A 12,146-nucleotide genomic window follows, 5' to 3' on the forward strand; every position below is an offset into this window, starting at 1 on the left:
ATTTTTTTTGTTCAAGATTATTTTGGATCTTGGATATCTTTTATTTTCCCAAATGAACTTAAGACTTTGTTATTTTCTGTGAAGAATATCATTGTAATCTGACAAGGTGAGAACTAGATTCCCTCAGGCTATAGAGGCAATATTTAATGCTTATCAGTTGTTTCAATCAATGAATACAAGGTATTATTCTACATTCCAATAGGTTTAAAATGCTTTTTTTTTAAAAAAAATGCTTTATTGTTTGATATTTGGGTTATCTTCACTACAGTTTTATGTTAATACAAATAGTATTACTTTCTCAATTTCCTTTTGAGAGAGTTCACTGTTAATTCATAGAAAGTAAGTGAATTCAATTTATATCCTGAATATTTTCTTTTAGTTCTGAAAGATATTTGATGGCTTCTATGTTTTTCTGTAAAAATGGCTAACCTTGGTTGTCATTGTGACTACATCTGGACGCATTAAGAATTTTTATGACAAAAACATTTGAGATGGTAAGACCCCACCCTAAGTCTGAGTTATACACTTTGATAGCAGTTCACACACACACACACACACACACACACTCACACACGCACACACACAAAGGGTGGGATGTAGAAGAAGAACCTTTAGCTTTTTGGCTACTTGCCCTCATTTTCACTGGCAAGTTGATCTATTTTGTGTTCTTGAGGCATTTCTTCACTGGTGTTAAGACCTACTTCAGGATTCCTCTTTATTTACTTGGTTGGCTTTGTTGTTTTGTTTATGTTTTTCCATATAGGGTTTTTCTGTGTAACAGCCCTGGTTGTCTGGGACCTCAGTCTTTAGATTAGGCTGACCTCAAACTCACCAAGGTCTACCTGCCTCTGCCTCCAGAGTGCTGGCATTAAAGGCGTGTGCCATCCATGCCCAGTCAGGAGTCTCACATAGACTAAAAACTGGCAGCTCACTAGGACTTTCTCGTGACTTCACCACAGATTGTAATTGTTGAGACATCCATCCACTCTCATTGTCGTCCCGTCAAGAGACTGCACTGTTGCACCACTCTGACTAAAGCCTGGAAGCCACTTTAATAAGTCCCCTTTTAATGTATAATTTTGTGCATGTGCGCGCGTGCGCGCGCGCACACACACACACACACACACACACACACACACACACACATTCTATTTGTTCTATTCCTTTGGAGAGCCTAACTAACACATCTATTTATAAGGCTATATCATCTGAGCACATGGACAATTTAACTTCTCCAATTTGGATGCCTTCTTCCTTTCTCTCACCTCATTGCTCCAACTCCTACTTCCAGAGTCTCTGTAAATAGAAAATGCACAACTAAGAATTCTTGCCTTATATTTGAAGAAAAGGTTTTTCATTTTCTCCAGTCAATATATTAGCTGTGGGTCAGGTAGGATGATTTTAAAGTCTCTTTATTATTAATTACATAGGAAGAATGTTAAAGAATCCAGTGTAGAGAAATGAAGCTAAAGTAAATGCATGAGATAAATGATAAGGTTATTTAGGATGTTAGTCACTGCAAATTCTATAGTGTTGATTCAGGACAACTGAAGGTAAGAGATTATAGTATACATATGGCACAATTATAAAGTGATCATACCATCTTGTACAGTTTAAGGAAAGCTTTAAGGGAAGGATGGACAACTCCTAGCATCATGCTTGGAACATAGTAGGTGGTTAGGAAATGACTAATTTATAATCTAGGATGTAAAAAAAAAAAACCCAGTTGACTTTAAAATGATTTTAAAGCCTTAAAGATTTTCTTTTGATTCTTAGTGTTTCTCACAATGTAATGAGTTTCCATCATAACAAATGCATTTGAATGTACACTGATTGCTACTTCTGCCTCTCTATGATCTTTCAAGATAAATAATTGTTTAATGCTCTTTTGTTGAAAACTAGACTTCACATTTTATTCGTGTTGGATGATATACAGTTAAAAGTGTCAAACATTGTATTAGAGTAAGATACTGGATTAAATTGAAAAGGAAAACAAAATGACCATTTAATTATAAAATGCTATTGGCCATTTTTATTGACTTTCACAGGGGGGTTTCAGATAGAACATTAAATATTTTGCAATGTTGTAAAGATTATGATAGGCAAATCAGTGGAAGATTATTAAGGAGGCTGAAGTAGGAGAAATCTAAGCTTTACTGAAGGGAACTCAAGAACATTCACGAGCACATCCCTTAGTGAAGGTTCTCTATACTTAAATTCCCTTTTAAATTGTTCTGAATTATTTGCATATTGAATAATTTAAAGACAGACCATTACCCGATCAATAAAAGTTCATAATAAATTTGTATATAATAAAAATGTAAAAAAATGATTAGACCAAAAGGCTGTTATTAATTCTCCTAGCAATACATACTTAAAAGTGTTTCAAATATAATGAATATGAATTAGCAAGGAGTCTATTTTTCTTAATATAAAAGACTTAAATGTGTTTGCTAATTAATATACTTTGAATAAGCTTCACAGTTTCTGTGCCAATTTCATTATTACCCTAATCACTTCAGGTTCGACTCTAATTATAATGTAGATCATGACTATTGGCAGATAAAGATTATGGATGGTGAGAAAAACTAATTTTGTCTCCAGCAAATGTAGGGAGGTGTGCAGCAAATCCAATCAAATAGCAAACTGATTGGTTATGTAGTGTGTTAATTTTAATGACTTTAGCAGTAATGTGTTAGCAACTTTGCTGCTTGCTGTGACAACACACCTACAAAACCATCTTGAGGGAGGCAGCGAGGACTTGATTCTGGCTTCTGGTTTGAGGGTATTGTCCTTTATTGCCGAGGAAGGAAGATGGAGAACCCATGAAGTAGCACTTGGATCTAGAGTCACATTGGGTTGACGGTCAGGTCACAGCTTTCACTAATGTTGCATATCAGCCGGCTTCTTCCATTTCCCTCTTCTGTTTAGTCTAAGCCTCTAGCCCGTGGTATGGTAACCCCCATAGGCAGTGCTAAATATTCTAAATCACATGTCTGGCCTCTGTAAATTGCAACTTCACAGTGTGAAATGTGAGACTGGAGTACAAAATCTGACTTCTAGCATGCAGTTCTTAAATTATTTCTCTTGAAGTTTGTTGCTGTAATTTTTATTTTTAAATTTAATCTTTGTTTTTATTCATGCATACATTTTTTATTACTTTTGTGCTCCTTTTCCTCCTATCCTTATGTGCCCCATCATCTTTAAACAATTTCACGTTCCATGTCCTTTTGTTTTTGTATTGATCTGAGACTCCAGTGAGTTTAGCTAGGGCCAACCCTGTGATTATGGGCTAGGTCTTTTCCATTAGACCCTATTGGGGTCCGTCACCAATGGTTACACAACCAGTGGCAATGACTCCCAAATTCCCGATTCAATCAGTGTCTACTGCCTCCATAGTTCAAGGAATCCCTTGAACTTTTCCATCATCTTGGTTGCCTGTGGGCAGACCCATTTTACACACTTGCACTGAGCTTGTGATTGGAATGACTTTGCAATGCTCCTTTTCATTATGTTCTACCCTAACACAAGCCCAAGGCAACAGAATCAAGTGACTATAAACTGGAACCTCAGAAACACTAGGCCAAAGAATTTGCTTTCTTCTAAGTTGAGTGAGTAGTTCAGGTATTTTTTTCTCAGGGACAGGAAACTAACTCATTTCACACAGAGTATTTGTGTTAACATCTTTATGCAAATTGTCATTCATTTCTCATTATAATAATGACATTGTTGATCTGTTTGGGAATAACATACTTACCCCAAGAGACTATGTGCTCATCATAGTACTAGAGAAAGAGAGAGAACAGCAAGTGGAAAGGTGCTAGAAACATTCAAGGCTCATACCAGGGACAGAACTTCTCAGCAAGATCCCACATTTTAAAGGTTCCCTAACCACTCCAAAAGTACCACCAACTAGGAACCAAGTGTTCCTTGAAATGAGCATCTGGGAGACATTTCTTACTCACACTACCACAGTGAGTGGTCTCCATCCTGTTCTCCACTCTGGCTGGGTTTCTCTGCATTCTCAACAATGATATGCAGAAGCTACCTTCTCTCCACACCCTCACAGTTACTTATTTCCATTTGCCTGTTTAATATCAGTCATTCTTACTGTTGTTTGGATTTGTACTTCTCTGACAATTTAGAAGTATATTTTATTGCATACTGCTCATCTCTATGACTCTTTTGAGAGATGTCTACTTAGCTCTATTGGCATTATGAACTCAGGTAGTTTCTTAGTCACTGAGTTTTTTTTTAGTTCCATATGCATTATTAGTATTATTCATTTTTCAGAAACAAAACTTGAAAATATTTTTTTCTACATTTTAAGTTGTATCTTCATTCTGCTGTTTTATTTCCTATTCAGATGTTAAGCTCATACAACACCATTTGATTACTTTTTCAGTTATAGATTTTGTCTTTGGACTTTTATCCATTTTTATTATACATCTTTGCCTACCCCAATGCCCTGACACATTTTTTTCAAGTTTTTTTTCTAGTAGTTTTATTGTTGTTTAATTTAGAGCTGATTTTTGCAGTTCTTGAGAAACAAGTTTCTGGATTCATTTATCTGTACTTAGATACCCAATTTTTACCAACATCATTAATTTAAAAGACTATACTTTTCCTAAGGTGGTTCTTAATATCTTTGCCAAAAAAACTCTTGGATGTATATACATGGACTTAGTTTAGACCCTCTTCTGTTCCACTGGTATGTCTATATGTCTATTTGTATGCACTGTCATTCAGGTGTACACACATGTGTGGGTGTATGTACTTGTAGGGACATCACAAGCTAAGGTCAGATGCTTGCCTCTACTGCTTTCCACCTTATTCCTTTGTGAGGGAGAAATTCACTGACCTTGCTTTGGCAAGAATTTCTGACTAGCTTGTTGCAGGGATTCTTCTCTTTCCATCTCCCTAACACTAGTGTTATAAGCATGGAACACCATACCTTTTCTCATAGGTGCTTTAGGTATGAACATAGTTTCTCAAAGTTATTGAGAAACTGCTTGACTGGGCCAGCTCCCAGCCCCTACACTAGTGCTTTTAATGGCAATGTTATGCTGTTGTGGGATTATTGAGAATGAACTGATTCTGAATGACATAATCAAGCATAATCCAAGCAGACATCATTCAGAAATACAGACCGTCAAGATGTATCTGTTTCAAAGATGAGTCATCTTCTTTACGGCAACAGAACAGCTAGGTAGTCAGGGAGCTCTTTTTGTATGTGTGTGTTTATTTTGTTTTGTTTTTGATAATGGTCTATAAGTTGTTTGTGCATTTAACTTGTAATCAATGAAAATAAACAGTAGTTTGGACATACTTTGTTACCTTGGGAATTTGGTGTCACTAGATTAAAGTGATTCACATTTTCACATTTGATTTGCATCCTGTAATTACTTAACTGATTGCTTGAAATGCTAACTTTCATCATCTGCTGTATCCATTAGCAATTAGCTTTATTAAATATTACTTTTGCTAACACATCAGTCTACTTTGTTTCCATTGTTTAACTCACTGAGTAATGTGTTCAGCTATGAGTAGAATTGTCTTTTAGCTGTAGAAATGCATAATATTGGTCATAGATCTCTCAATCTTTTAAACCAAAGAAAGAGCTACACTTAGTTACAGAGCCTTTCTAGTTATATGACTTATGTCTTCTCAATTTTTTCCAAACACCTAACTCTGCAAGTAACATAGACATTCTACTCATGGCTATGAAACATTGAGGACGAAATATAAAGAACTGACAAGGGCTTTGAGAGTCACAGTTGCTTGCTTATATGCTATGTTAAATCATTCACTATTTAAGATCTAGCTGATTTTATGTGAGTCTACTGTGGCCATAACTCAGAGCAAATACTTGGCAAACTGGTCAGTTATTAATTGCTGGAAGAACTATAATTACTCTTCCTTCATTTCAAGTCACCTGTATAGTTAGTTCAGACAATGCTATGATATATAGAAGTCATCAAACTGAGATACAGGACATTCATAGCAATTGTTGAGGATTGCTCTTCTTTGACCTCATTTTCTTCCCCAAATATGGCATGGGGTTTCCTACTGGGACTACCTAGTTTGGAAGACAGATATATGTCTTATTGCACCCTCCCCCATGCATGCAAGCTATGTGCACAGCTGTCACTGAGACAGTTGCCTTCAGGGTCCTGTAATCTGCTTTCTGCATCTTTTCACTTTATTCTCTTGCTATCTTTCCCTTTTGTTTTACTTCCAGAAATACTAATCACACATAGTTTAAGATCTAGTATTTAGTGTTCCTTCTTTTGTCTAAGCCATTTTCACCCACTTTCATTGCTATTGTAATTGCTAAACTGATGAATTGTTATACACCCTTCCTGACTCAGTTTTATTACCATTTGTTTTGGAACCCACCAGAATCCCCCACAGATAACTTGAGACAAGTCCATTCCTCATTCCTGGCACTCACAGCAAATTCTGTAGCTAAAGTCCACATACTGTGAAATTCTTTATATATCCGTCCCTCACTTAGAAGATATCCTACTTAAGCACATATTCTATTATATTGCTTGATAGGCTATAGTCAACTACTTGATAGAAACAGACTCTTCATTTTTTATTTTTTAAAAAACTAATTTATAAAGACCTTAGTGTTTGTTTGGAAGTTAACCTCAGCCCTCTAATACCCCTATATCCAAGGAGTCTGGGATGATTGATTGAAAGCATCACCCCAGCCCCTGGCATTCATCCTTAGAGTGCCAATGGAGCAGAAATAGAGCAGAGAGTTCCATTTCAAACCCCCTCCCCCTTGGAGAAGTCTTAGTCAGGACTCCACCTCCAAAAAGCCTGCCAAGTGCTAACCCCATCCCCAGGGAGGGTAAGGACCAATCCTATAGGCTATTTCGGCTGCGACCACAAAAAGAAACACATGGTTTTTGGGTTTTACATACCCTCCCCCAACATGCATTCCCATCCACTCAGGAGCGCTGCAGTATATATGGGCATTGATTCGTTCTAATCTGGTCTGGTAGGAATTATTTGCATCGGTGGAGAGGCTCATTGTAAGAATATTCCTAACACCATAGCATAAAAATTGCCCTTAAAGAAGACAAATTACAGCTTACTCTCAAAAAAGAGACTATTTTGATGGTTAGTCCAAAGCCTTGTTTGGCTTTTTTCATAGACTAATGCATATTGCCAGTAATAAGAGCGACACTATCATCCTCACCTCTTCAGATTGTGGTTCTTTCATCCTCCATAAAATGTGATCAATTTCACATAAGATATGCAATGTCAAGTGTCATAAGGGTCAGGATGCTGGAGGACCCAGTAGTTGAGAGCTACAAAGGATCAGAGTTTATTTCCTAACAAGCAGCTTGCAACTACCTATAACCAGTTCCAGAACATCTGAAACCTTCTTCTGTACTCTACAGATACCTGCATTCACATATGCACACACACAAACCACATAAATAAAAATAAAACTATTATTAAAGAAAAGTCATGCAGTATAGAAATAAATGTGAACATAGTAGAATACTCTGATTATTAAAGTATCACATATATCAATGCCAAAATTAATTTTACATTTCTTTTTTTCAATAATTAGTTCTTGAAACAAAATTATTCATTGATTATAATTTTATGGTAGTTCAGTACAATTTTTACTGTGTTTGAAGTCATTTAACAAACTGAGAAAAAAACCTGATGTGGTATGATTATATAAATTTCCCCAAATTATTTGAATGGGTTTTACTATTTGGAATAAAATTAAAGAAAAATGTGAACAGTCAGTAGGTAATTTGACAGAGGTTTTATTGAAAACAGTAGCAGACAGTTGAAAACAAGGGTCTAGACCTCCTTAGCACTAGGTTCCCCCAGGGTATTCCAAAGGAAATCTAAGACATGGACATCACATCAAACATGGGCATCACATCCTTTGGATCAGATAAAAAGTGAAATGCTACATAGAATAAATAAGCACACAAAAGGCCATTAGCTGTTTCATTCTCCCCGTTTGTCTGTTATCACATAATATAATGCTTAAGCTCCCTTCTCATTTAATGATTCAATTTAATTTTCCTATAAGGAATATTTGTAAATAGTTCAAAAAAGAGAATGTACTAAACAGCTTGTGGCAATAATATGGGATTTCATTTAACTTCACAAATATAACCAAACAGTCTCAAGGAGGCAACTCCTTTAAACTATTGTAGCTAATGTTCAATTTCTATCTCTATATTTGAAAATAAACACAGCCATTATTCATTCAAAAAATGATGATTTTATTCTAGACACATTCCTAAACTCATGAAAGAAATTATCAATAACGAAAGTAAAAATACCAGCCTATACACAGTTCACACTCTGATAAAGTACTAGAGCAAAACACTATGTTCTGCATATAAGAACTGACATGTAAAGGAAAAAAAGAATTAGAAGAAGGCCATTATGGCTAACAGGAGGGATGGATGAGGTACAAGTGGAAATACCTCCTCTAAGGGCACTTGTTCTCCACACTGAAGAGTGGACTCTGTGCCTGCCTGCACCCTGCTAATGCTTTGTTCTGTATTAACCTTTAACGTAAATACAAATAAAGTGGGGACTTGAGCAGGAAGACTGTGACACTAAGCAGCCTTGGTGTGCCTGAAACCTCTGCTGCACAGCGAATACATAAGCGGGAAAAGCATGGAAGACTAGAAGAACACCAGCACCTTTCCAGGTGCCCAGAAAGAACCCTCAAAACCTGACCAGAGGTCATCAGTAAGCTCTGCTGAACATGAAAGTCTGTCTTTATACTTCCTGCATAAGGTATCTCTTAGATACCCTAATTCCCTCTCAATAACATTTTTCTTTGGATACCCATTAACACACAAACATCTGACTATACATACGCACACTAATATGTAAATCTAACCTTGTGAGTCAATTCAGTGTCACTTACTTGTGTGTATATGATTTCTGGATGACCACTTTTTATTGCCTCCTCCTCATACTGGGGCCTCTTGCCCAGTCTTAATACATGGGGAGGTACTTAGCCTTAGTGCAACTTGGAGGGGAAACTGTGGCAAGGTAGTAAAATAAACAACAAAAAAACAGACAAACAAAATGTAATAAAATAAAATAAACAATAACAAAAAGGAAAGGAAGAGAGAAAGGACTAAAAAAATTTCGTGAGGGGCTGGAGACATGGTTAAGAGATTAAGGGCACTAACTGCACTTCCAGAGGACCTGTGTTCAATTCCTGGCACCCACATGGCAGCTCAAATCTGTTTGTAATTCCAGTTCCAGGGGATCTGACACCTTTCATACCAATGTACATAAAATAAAGATACATAAATTTTTAAAACAGGCTTGTGATAAGTTTGCGCAAAATATTTTGACCATTTTCATGCCTTCTTCCCCTAATCCCTGCCACGTTCATCTCACACCAATATCCCCTCTTTAAAAAAATGTAAGCTACTTATTGGGTATGGGGCTATCTACTGAGTGTGACCAACATATCGTGGGACACACTCTTAAAGAAAATTGACTTTTTATTTCTCAGTACCATTAGTTTTCTATATCCCTTTAGTTAGAGCACATGTATCCCGTTTCCCTCTGCTAGAATGTGGATAGCTTCATCTCATGCAGGTCTTGTGTTGGTACCCACAGATGCTGTGAGTATGGCCGTACTAACTGGATCTTGGAAGTGTAGCAAGATACGCCCTAGTTAGGACACAGATGGAAAATTCTCCTATGTTAACACAAGTTTATTTTGAAAGAAAGATTTACTGTCACACAACCATTACCAAACCAGGTAAATATCAAAGTGTATTTTGGGCTTTATAGCATTTCTTTCCCTCAATTTCCACCTTAAACTTTCACCTATGTAAAACCAAATAATTCAGACGTATTCAAAAATAAATTGTTATGAATGTACTCAAGTTAAAATGATGCTTTAGATGGTTAGGATTTGCCATAATCCAATGGCTGGTATCTTTATAAAAGAAAAGTGATTGTGTCGATGAAGAGCTAATCACAGGGATGAAGATGATAAAGCCAAAGGCCAAACAAGAAAATGACAAAATAAGGATAGCAAGAGGAAAGATAGCCCTAGATCTCTCACAGAGAGCATGGCTGTAACGAAACTTTGACTTTGAACTTCTAGCCTCCATAATGAGTGAGAATAGTTTAATGCTCTGTTAGTCATGTGTTTTTTCTCTAGTTTGCTATGAAAACACTAGAAAACCAATGCATGTCATGCCTCTACAATGTATGACAGGAGAAGAGAGGAAGCACATAACCTAACATGTTTTGTAACAGCCATACAACATGGAGCAGGGAGATGTGAAGAATACACAGATAAGGACATAGGAATGTGATAATGTTGATCTCTTTATACTCACCTTTCATCAAGAAGATAATGAACAAGTAGAAATGTGCTTGCTCTTGTTAAGGTGTATGGCACAAACTTTTTTTATTTAAGAGCTGATAATTGCTAAATAAAGATTTAGCCACTTTATAAATCATACCTTTTCTTCAAAAAAAAAATCACTCATGTCTTCTGAATACATCCAGATAGTATTTTCAGCATCGTGTAAGTACTATTTCAGAATAAAACAACACTTTTATGAGGCTTTCTTTTTTATGCTTTTTCTTTTAAGTTAAATTAAGTTGCTATTGTGAAGTTTTTCAGACTTTCTAACTTCATTAACATTGAGGGTAAATCTTAAGGAAATATGTTTCTATTTTAATCCAAACTGTTACCATGAAATTCTTAGCTACAGCAGGCAGGCACAATGTTTTTTTTTTTTTTTATCATATACATTTAAATGTCTGAGAAGTGGCGATGAATGTCTAAGCAATTGAAGTCTAGGAAGCAACAAATCTTATTTGACAATTTCTAAAAACATTCTCAACAAAATGAAAAGTACTAGTGATGTTAAGACTCAAACCATTAACCTTAATTCAGCAATTATACGTGAATTAGCCAGCTCATCAATACGGAAGAGAAGCTCATGAAAGATTGCACAGAAGCTTTGCAGTCTCATTTTTTTTTAAAGCCAAGCAAAGCTTTTAGGAAGCTAAGCTGGTAAAACCAGCAACAGTTGCAAACACTCAGCAGTTAGCTGAGCATTGTTTGGACGGAGAGAAAAACGACTTCATTCATCACTTCTAAGATCGAATGTTTCCACTTGAGTAGCTCACAATATGTAATAAAAGTTTGGCTCAATTTTTTTTCCCTTGGGGGTGAGGAACGTACTAGCAGTGGTTTCTTTCAAGCTTAGAAAATGAGGAACACTTCTATTTCTTTCTGAACTAAATCTTTGGCTTTTGTTATGGTTTGGGTGTGGAACGTGCAGCAGAGGCTTACTCTTCAAGCACTTGCTCCCAGCTTATGGCATTATTCTGAGGGACTGTGTAATCCTCAGGAACTAGGGCCAGGCTAGCCAAATTAGGTGACTATGTGCAGGTCTGTAAAGGCTATACTTGATCGTGGTTCTCTCTACTCTCTGCCTCCAGGTGTAGGACCATGTGAGATTCTACCACATTGAGCCACTGCATGCCATAATGATTGGAAATAACTCTGAAACTCTGTCTTTGAGTTGCTGAAGTCATGTGTTTTGTCACAGCAATGAGATGAGCTAAAGAGCTCATCATCAAAGCTGCCTCTTTATTCTCTACTAGTAGCCCCATGACAGAGTTATAGTGGCACAGAAAGCTGAGAATGTTTGCAGGTGCCACTTAGAAATAGCAAATTTGTCAAGTCTTTTATTCTGTATTTTTCAATGCCTTGGACTTTCTTCCTAGCCAGTGTTGTTGTAGGTAGACTTCATTGATATAAATTACCCCAGCGACACTTCTAATGGAGTCAGTTCTCTGTACTATCAGAGAGTGATCATTCTGAGCTACACTTCTACCCTGTCTTACCACTTAGAATACATACAATTCCTCACCCTCATCTTAGCACAAAAGCCCTTCATGTGCTCCTACTTAATAGTCTAATATAATTTCTCAAACATCATCTCCCCTTCTCTACTCTAGAAGTACTAAACCATTAGGCCGTATCTGGTACACATTCTGTCCCTACCAAGCTTTTCCCATAAGCTTCTCTTTCACTGTGCAGACACTATCCCATACTTGTAATCCGTGGGTATTAAATCATCCAATCAAACTCC

The 12,146-nt window shown here is 36.6% G+C and overlaps 1 protein-coding gene across 28 annotated transcripts in view; it reads right to left on the reverse strand.

The window, feature by feature from the left end:
- Ptprd (protein tyrosine phosphatase receptor type D) overlaps window positions 1-12,146 on the reverse strand; it is a 2,195,185-nt gene that overhangs the window by 932,962 nt on the left and 1,250,077 nt on the right. The gene's annotated exons all lie outside the window — the stretch shown is intronic.

The sequence above is a fragment of the Microtus pennsylvanicus genome, chromosome 13 (genome assembly GCF_037038515.1).
Source record: "Microtus pennsylvanicus isolate mMicPen1 chromosome 13, mMicPen1.hap1, whole genome shotgun sequence".
In the NCBI taxonomy this organism is placed as follows: domain Eukaryota; kingdom Metazoa; phylum Chordata; class Mammalia; order Rodentia; family Cricetidae; genus Microtus; species Microtus pennsylvanicus.